General features: G+C 49.5%; 1 long non-coding RNA gene across 1 annotated transcript; it reads left to right on the top strand.

The window, feature by feature from the left end:
• The first annotated feature begins 254 nt into the window (after positions 1 to 254).
• Positions 255 to 5,178, top strand: LOC101706318 (uncharacterized). The gene is made up of 4 exons (XR_015445429.1): positions 255 to 674; positions 991 to 1,064; positions 1,429 to 2,364; positions 2,475 to 5,178. It is a non-coding gene; the product is annotated as an uncharacterized LOC101706318 (long non-coding RNA).
• Positions 5,179 to 9,185: the final 4,007 nt, after the last annotated feature.

Here is a 9,185-nt window from a genome sequence, read left to right as displayed (position 1 = left end):
TAGGTTTGTACTGGGTGATCGAAAGTACAGTGAAGGATGTTGCCAAGCGCCCCCCAACAGAAAGGCAGCTCGTGAAAATGGGATGCTGTGTCCTTGTCCTCTTCACCACGTTGTAATCATAAAACTCCCCTAGCCCCAACTGTGACTGAATGTGAGTAAATAAATAAAGATGCTTGTTAGCTCCAGGACACTAGATAGGATCTATATCAGCCATAAGGTCCCAAAGTAAATTACTCAACTCTTTGTTCAAAAACTGATGTTTATAGAACAATCTACAAACATCTGCTGACCATCAGTACATGTCAGCTGACCACTAACCTTTGTTCCTCTTCTGTAAATTTCACCTGTTAACTTCCCCTGCAACCCCCTATAAAAGAGCCTCGGACTCTGGCCCAGTCGCCTCTCTAAGCTACTTTGCTTAGGGAGTGCCATCTGGCCAGACTAAGGTCTGTTTTACTTTCCAACTTGTCCGGTGTGTTCCTTCCCAGGTGTTCTTCGCTGCAGTCAGCTCCTTGGAGCGTTTGGTAAGGCCCTTGGTCTTACAACGTGACTTCTGCTCTTCCTCAAAGTCACCGTGACCGTGAAAGGGAAACGTTTTGAGTCAGTTGAGACAGCTGTGACCATGCAACTAAAGACACTCAGGAAAGAGGACTTGAGACCTGCTTCCGAAAGTGGTAAGGATGATGAGGTGGATGTGTTCGAAGGCTGGGGAGGAGTTAGAAGGGTTCATGGCAATGTGTCTTTTCCTGTAATACTTTTTTTTTTTTGGTACCGGGGATTGAATCCAGGACCTTCTGCTTGCGAGGCAGGTGGTGGCACCACTGAGCTAAATACATTTTAAGATTTAAACACACGGCCCATTTTTTGATCACACCTTGCATGTATAGAATAAAAGCCGCACATATGTAGGGCTTGGTGCTATCTGCGGGGCTGGGATGTGTCCCGGAGTTGGGGAAGATGTGTGTACAGTGGATTCGTCTTCTTCCCTAGGGAGGTGATTAGTCCTTCTGCACCACCTCAGCCCACAGCCAAGGCCCGGGCCAGACAGCTGCACAGGGAGCTCAGTGAGTAGCGCAGCCGAAGTCCCATCCTGGTCCTCATGAGGCAGGCAAGCAGGTAGTGCAGGCGGGCAGTAGAACGGAGCAGGAGACCACTGCTTCCGGGAACACAGGGGCAGAGGTGCACATTTCTGCAGTGAGTGCAGTCAGCGGGATCACCTGCTGGGGGGCGGCATTCACCACCTTCTCTCCTCCTGGTTCAGGGAGGTCACTCTCAGTCCACTTCACTGGAGGTCAGATGTTGCCTCCACTTACCTGTCCTGACCTTAAAAAGCTGGGCAGAAATGGTGTGGGTTGCTTCTGGGTAGAAGTTTTAAGAGCTAATGAGTGGTTTGGTATTTCCTCTCTCCATCACCACTACCACCATCAGCACCACGGCCTCACCAGCAACCATCACCAACACCTGGAATACCCAGGCGCTGCTTCAGGTGTCCCCATGTGGAAGCCTAACTAACTGGTACACAACACTTTGTAGTGTGATTTCAGAACAATGCGAGTGAGCCAAAGGTGGTAAAATCTTCCAGGGAGAGAAAAGTCACTCATAATTATGAAGAACATTACTACCACCAGATGGGCAGTGTCAGTTTTCATGATAGAAGGCAAGGAACAAAACCTCGAACATTGTCAGGCAAAATCCTTTTGAAGTCTGCCCTCAGAGAAACTGCAGGCACAAGAGATCCCTGAGGCACTGAAGGCCTCCCGCAGGCCTGGAGGGAAGCCCCTCCCTGGGATATTTTCGGAAACGGAAGAAGAGGGGCTGGGTCCAGGAAGTTAGGGACCAGGGGCCTCCGGCTCTTGCAGTGTGGTCTGGGGTCAGAGGGCCCCAGAGGATCGAGGTGGACCCTCAGGTTGGAAGAACGTGAAAACACTACAAAGGTGTAAAGGGGAAGAAAAAGACAGTAAAATAAAAGGCCGAAGAGACAGCATGAACCTGTGCATAGCAGCCTGAAGCCATGGCCTCTTGGGCGGACAGCAGGTTCCCCACAGTGAGGAGGAAGCAATCGGAATGTGGCGAAGAATAGGAAAAAGAACAGGGGAAGGTGGGCTGCAGTAGAGCCAGGCGTCGCCTCCCACCCCAGTGTAGCTGTCCCAGAGCCGGGGGTTCTTATCTCAGCCTCAGCAGCGCCCCGGTGCTGGGGACCCTACAATGCGACAACTGCAGGCAAGAATCCCTGTGAACGCACCGCGGACGGAGAGGAGCACGGCGGCCTCAGTTACGGAGCAGGGGCTGAGAACACAGGGAGGAGAGACACAGGCTCGGGTGGAAGGCCGGTGACCATGGCCCAGAAAGCTCCCTGGTGCAGAGGTGGGTTTCAGTAACGCCAGTGAGACGCGCAGAGTAGGGAGCTGTCCTCAGCCCAAGGCTGTTCAGGCTGCTCCGGCTCTACTCAGTGGGGTTTTCTTCCTGTCTTGCAGGCAGGTGTGCCGAGGATGTGCGGGCGCGGCCTCCTCTTCCACTGGAGCTCGCCAGGCTGCCAGCCCTGGCCTGAGGCTCTGGCCCCGTGTTGATGGGGCAGTGTCTGGAGCGGGGCTTCACGTGGGGCTGCCACTCTCCAGGCTCAGTGCTCAGTGGGGGCCACACACAAAGACTGGGGGAGGGCAGGACAGGGTGCTGACATCCAGGGCTGGGAGGGCTTCACATGCAGCCCCGGGACCCCAGGGGCACCCTTGCTCATGCTGCGCTCCTGTGACGATGATGAATCCATCTTCCGTGCCTCAGTTTCCTCTCCGTGGGATGGGAATATCAGTAAAAGTCTCTCACGGGTGTCTGTGACGACTCCTTGTGCCCTCACTGGGTGCTGTTGGCCGAGACTCTGAGGAGAGACACCCAGAGCCCCTTTCCCGGCTTCCATGCAATTCAGCTCAGAGAAACAAACCCGAGAGAAAACAGCTGCGCCAACCACCTGACTGCTAAGATCCTCCCCTCAGCTTGCCGCCAGGGGCTGACACTTCCCGGGGTGCAGGACCGTGAGGTTTCTGGCCATAGCCTCACAATTTACAATCGGTTTGATGCATCCAGGGCACGTGAGGTGTTCTGGGCAGCAGAACTCCGACTTGAAGTTACCGCCAGGCACCCATTCGTTCGGCCTGGTCAAGTGAGAGTGGAATGAGGAGCAGAACCATTCCTGTCACCCGAGGGTTCCTGTTAAGGCAGCCTTCGGGTGATGCATTTAAAGTTGAGCCAGGCTTCAGATCGGCTTGGGCTTTTTTGGTGAGGCGGGGGTGGTTTGAGACAGGGTCTCCCTATGTAACCCAGGCTGGCCTCAAACTCATGGCGATTCTCCTGCCTCAGCCTCCCGGGAACATTGCTTGGGAGACCCTAACTTCAGTGATGTTCATAAACTTCACAGCCTCTAAACTACAACTCCGCATCTCGGCTAAATTAAAATCCTGAAGGAGCATCCTTTAAGCCTAGTAAGATTGTCTTGAAATAGCACACGCCCGCATTGTGAGTACAGAGCATCCCTTTCCCCTGAAAAAGAATCCAATCCCCAAGTCCTGTTGATGGACTTGAGAGCAGGAATTTACCCAACCGCAGTGTTTCAGGGCGCGGCCTTTGGAGGGGACCAACTTCAGGTGAGGATGTGGGGGACCCCACGATGGAATTCTGGAGCTTTGTGAGAAGAGCGATGGAGGTCAGTGACACGCATAGACGCACTCACTCTCCATCCCAGGCCCTGCCTGGGACCTGGCAGCAAGAAAGCCTGGGTCCCAGCAGTGGTGATGGCGGCTCTGTGCCCTTGGACCTCAAGGACGCTGAGCTAAAGAACCTCTCTTCATTAGGAAGCTGGCCTGACCCAGGTACTTAGTTACAGTAATGAAAATGTGACTAAGAGCAAAAGAACAAAGCCATGTGAGGCTGAGAAGCCCCCCGGATGGATGCGACAGCAGATGCTGACAAGCAGGCCCTAGCACTCTTTCTCAGTGCTTCTACCCCCTGGGTGCTGTGGTGCAGACCCGTAATTCCAGCTACCAGGGAGGCTGAGGCAGGAGGATCACTTGAAACTAAGAGTTCAAAATCAGCTTGGGGAACTGAGCAAAGACACTACTGCCTGTAAACAGACAAACAAAAATAAAGCTCCGCTTCAACATCGATAAAGAGAGGTGCAAAGTATATAGCCTGATAATTCCAAAAAAGAAAAAAGAATTTCACCTCATAATTATCAAAGAAGTTCTCTTTGAAAGATTTCAAAAGATTACTTCAACAGTTGTTCTTCCTCCTCCTCCTCCTGTCCCTAGCTGTCCTCCTTTTCCTCCTTCTTCTTCCTTTTCCTCCTCCCTCTTCTTCCTCTTCCTTTTCTGTGCTGGGATCAAACCAGAATCCACAGTATTAGGCAAACAGTCTATCCCTGAACTACATTCCCCACCCTAATTCAATAATTTTAAAGCAATATCTTCAATTCTGGTGGTAGTGTCAGGTGGTCATCCTCATGAGTGGCATATCACGGTGGCGTTTTAGAGTGTAAAGTGACAGTAGGTGTCCCAAGCCATAAATGTACTCCATACTTTTTGGCCCTGTAATTCAAATTTCAATAATTTATCCTCAGGAAATATTCCAAAAGAGATGATAATTTAGAAGAAGCATAATGCTTATTATAGCTTTTTATGCCAGAGGAAAAAGATAGTCATTTGTAGCAGGGGTTGGCAAACTGTCCCTCAGCCAGACTGGCCCTCTGAGTGTTGGAACACAGTCTCGCCCTTTCATTCCAACGTGTAGCTCTGGCTGTGCTCATATTGTAAAGGCACAGACCTTGGCTCATAAAACTGAAAAATCTTTACTGTTGGCTCATTCTGTAGTGTTGACTTTTCAAAATCCTGGATTATGATATCACTGACCTATTCATCAAAGTATTTACTTTATATCCTTCTGTAAATCGTAGGTCTAAGTGTAGGTGTTTTATGCTTTTTTACAGTTATAGATAAGAGTACTTTTTAAAACTGATGTTCTCTTGTTAATGATGGCTGATGTAGCAAAAGCTTTGGATTTCCAAATATTTATGTTGTAACCAACCACACTGAATTCTCTTAGTCAGTTAACCTTTACTAGATCTTCTTAAAGCTTTTGAGCAGACATAGTATGTGGCAGTGTTAAAATAATATTTTGTGCCCTCGTTTCCAATATTTGTCTTTTTTTTCCTTGGCGGCCGGAATCAGCTGGTATTTCTAGGACAGCCTGTGCTGCTGGTGAGCACATGTCATTTTTCCACTGCTGTGACAAACGACTTGGGCAAATCAACTTAAATGAGGAGAGGTTCCTGTTGGCCCATGGCTTCAGTCCATGGACCCCTGGCTCCACTGCTTCAGGGCCTGAGGTGAGACAGAAAGGCATGTCAGGGGGCGGAGGGAAGAGCGAGGTCACACATGTCATGGTGGCCAGGAAGCAAAGAGAGAGGGGAAGGGGCATGGATTGAATATGCCCTCAAGGCCAGCCCCCAGTGACCAACTTCCTCCCGATAGGTCCCACCTCCGTATGGCTCCACAGCCTCCCAACAGCCCACTAAGTCACGAATCCACCAATGGGGGAACCCGTTGGTGAGGTCAGAGCCTACGTGATCCAGTCCTCTTCCTGAGACCCCCTCGCCCAACACCACTGCATGGGAGACCAAGCCTGCAGCATGTGAGCTTCTGGAGGACACTAAAGACCCAGACTGTACCATGGATCAGTCTCTCAAGTCCGCATGGCCTTGACCTGGCTACTCAGAGTCCACGAGCTTCTGCTAGTTCTAAAAACCCTAACCACCAAGCGCTTTCAGTCCCGAAATGACCCCCTTCAGTGGCCTGTACAGAAGACAACTGCAGGAGGGCCCTGCCCTCTGGCCTCTCTTTGCCTGGCGTGGGATGGCTGGGGAAAAACCACCACTCATCCACACTCCTGAGCCATTGTGGAGTTCTGGGTGTGTAGAGGGCCCATCCAGGCACACAGACAGTGTGAGGGACACAGATTTCGGAAGCTAAATAAACAAGTGAAAGTTCTCTCAATCAAAGAGGTAACCACACACAGTGCTAAAGATGGAACAGCAGGGCTCGGTAGGCAGGTACAAGCTCTGTCCAGCCTCCTCGAGATTCTGTGAGTCTCAGTTCCCTTGAGTGTAAGATGGGAAGTCATACCGGAAGTGTGGAGTGGTGAGGAGGAGAAATAATTCCCTTGCATGGTGAGAGACATCAAATAAATCCTCACAGACAGCCTCGACAGCCACCAGCCCTTCCCTGGCCTTTGGAGGAGACTCTGTGCAGGGCTCCGGGCATGACACATGGACTGACCAGGGGACAGATTGTGGTCCTGGATGGTGGGCATCTGGTGTCTTCTCTTCTAGAATTATTCTCTTACTGCCATGCAAACCGACATGCGGGGTCTTTAGGGGAGACACGATCTCAGGTCTTTGGCTACAGCAAGTTCCCCTCCACTGCACAACGGTCTAGTCTTTCCACTCATTTAAACCCCCACCACAAAGGAAGCAGAGTCCCAAGTACCCCGTGACAGTCTTCACAGTAACTGGAGGTCACTGAATTCAGTGGTGTCTTGAGGACCGCATGTGGCCATCTGGATACACAAAGAGCCACACAGGGCTGGGCTGGTTTGTGTCAGTATGCATCGTTGAAAAGTGCTTGATCCTGTGTTGACCTAAGCATCCCTGGCGCCTCCTGTTACCCCACTGGCTGTACTCTCTTTTCAGCATGCTGCATTACCCGACTCTCTACCTGCACCTGGGCGGGTCACCAGCCTCCTTGTCTCAGCTGTCTAACCTGAGACAAGGAAGGGTATGCCAGTTATTACCCTTTGTGTGGAAAACAAAGTTTCTAAATTTCTTTGCAAGGGCTTTCTCCATTAATGTTGGACTAGATTATGTATCTTTCATACGTTAAATTTCTTTTATTGTAAAACCTCTAATATATTAATAGCACTAAAGAACAAATGATATATTAATAATGGTTCTTACCAGATGTGGTCGCACACGCCTTTAATCCTTAGCACTCCAGAAGGCTGAGGCAGAAAGCCTGCAAGTTTAAGCCCCACCTGGGCTACTTACTTAGCAAGACCCTGTCTCAAAATAAAAAATAAAAAAGGTCTGGGAAGGTGGCTCATTGTGAAGGGCCTGCGTTCATTCATTCTCTAGCTTCACACACACACACACACACACACACACACACACCACAAAGGAAAGAAAAAAAATGAAAGAAAGTAAAGAAGGAAATGTGGACACAGGCCACACTGTGGCTGAGCTTTGGGGACATTATAATAAGCTGAGTGAGCGAGGGCAGGTGGTGTTCAGTAGGGAATTTCAGTTCTACCATGAGAAGTTGGGGTGGCTACTGGTGACCGCATTTAAAAGCCACTGAACCATATTGAACACTTGAAATGGTAACTGTGAGGCTATGTGGCTCAGCACATTTTTTCCCTCATCAATAGTATTTATTATTTATGCGAACAGTTTTACAAAAATGGTATCCTTCAATTTGCTCAGCATATACTCATTTACAGCTAATACTGAATAGCATGCTGTTACATATTTTAAGTGATGTGCATTCCATGGTCATCACTTTTTTTCCTAAAGGAGAAGGTACAGGAGTGTCGCCAGCTCGGCTTTCTACCACGGGACCCCCTCAGACCAGTGGCAAGGCCCCTGGGACACCGGGCCTTCTTCTCCCCAGTGCTGGCAGCTCTGATGGCCACGGCCATCTCCCTGAGGCCTTGTGACCGGTCCTTGAACTCGCTGCTGGCTTCGAGGGACTGTGCCGCCCCCATGGCTGTCATAAATAACCGCTCTGGTGACAGTGAGAGGGGGTCAGGATGCGGCGGGGGCTCTGCAGACAGCTGGGGGCTGGGGACGAAGGAATGTCCTGTCCTGCGACTGCTTTATGTGCTTGCCGGTGATAAATCCTAATAATTAAATACAGGTCCACATCATGTGAAATGCACTTCTCTCGCTCCAGGCGGGGCTGCAGGAGATGAAGGGAACGGCCGACCATGTCCCCACCCTTCACGTCCCGAGCCTGGGCCCTGCCTGCCTCCCACAGCCTGGCTCCCCGGCCAAGCCCATCTCTCTCCTCCCCACCAGAGGAAGGTGAGCAGCAGGCCCTGGTCCCTCAGCTCGGCCATCCACCCGACCTCCCTTTCACAGGTAAGGGGGCCTTGGGCCTGAGGCAGAGCCCTGTTCTGCTCCAGCGGTCCCTGTGTGGCCATCCGACCCAGCCACTGCTCCTGTCCTGGGCACGTGGGAAGCTGTCCTCATCCTCCCTATCACCAATGGGCACCGTGTGACTTCTAGCTCCTCCCCAAGATCAAAACGACCTGGAAAGGGACAGATTTTTCTTTTTTTTTCTTTTTTTTTTCCCCCCATTAAGTTTATTGGTACATTTTCGGAATACAATACAGTTACATTCAACATTGGGATCTTGTACCTTTACATGAGTCCCTTGGTTCTTATTTTTTCTCCCCTTCCCTTGCCCTCCCTTCACCCCCTCCACCCTTCCCTATTTCCAAAGACCTTGTTTCCATTTTTTTTCCTCTTCTCAGATTGTTTCCTTTCCCTTTTTCCCCTTCCCCTACCCCTCCCAATTCCCCTGCTCTTTTAGACCTTTTCTTCCTGTCACACAATATCAGTTACACATTTTTTAAATTACAATATCAAGATCTAGGAGACATTATCACAGATTTTTCAGAATTTAAAAGGATACAGAAAGCATATTACAAAAATCTTTTTTGAAATAAATTTGACAACTTCTAAGAAGTACCTTGGAAGACAAATTAATGAAACTAACTCTGGAGGATATATAAAATTTGAATAGCACCTATTAAAGAAAGTATATTCCGAGCTTGAAAACTTACCTATATGACAACAGCAGGCTCATAAACATTTTAACTGATAAATTATATCAAACAATTAAAGCAGAAAAAAGAAGGAACACTTCTCCCCTCATTTTAGGAACTCAACATTGTGCTAATCCTAAAACTGGTTAAAGATAATAGAAGAAAAAAGTATGAACATAGATAGAAATTTGTTTAACAAAACAAACTATTGGAAGTCAGATCTGGCAGGATGTAGAAAGTGGTTTTGTTATAGGGATGGCAGTGTTGGTTCAGCATTGGAAGATCCACCCCCAAAAGTCATCATTTTAACAGAGCAG

The sequence above is a fragment of the Heterocephalus glaber genome, unplaced genomic scaffold, assembly GCF_053883595.1.
Source record: "Heterocephalus glaber isolate CG9 unplaced genomic scaffold, H.glaber_assembly_v1.0 deba00001610, whole genome shotgun sequence".
Classification (NCBI taxonomy): Eukaryota; Metazoa; Chordata; class Mammalia; order Rodentia; family Bathyergidae; genus Heterocephalus; species Heterocephalus glaber.
This window is presented reverse-complemented; position numbering and strand designations above follow the sequence as displayed.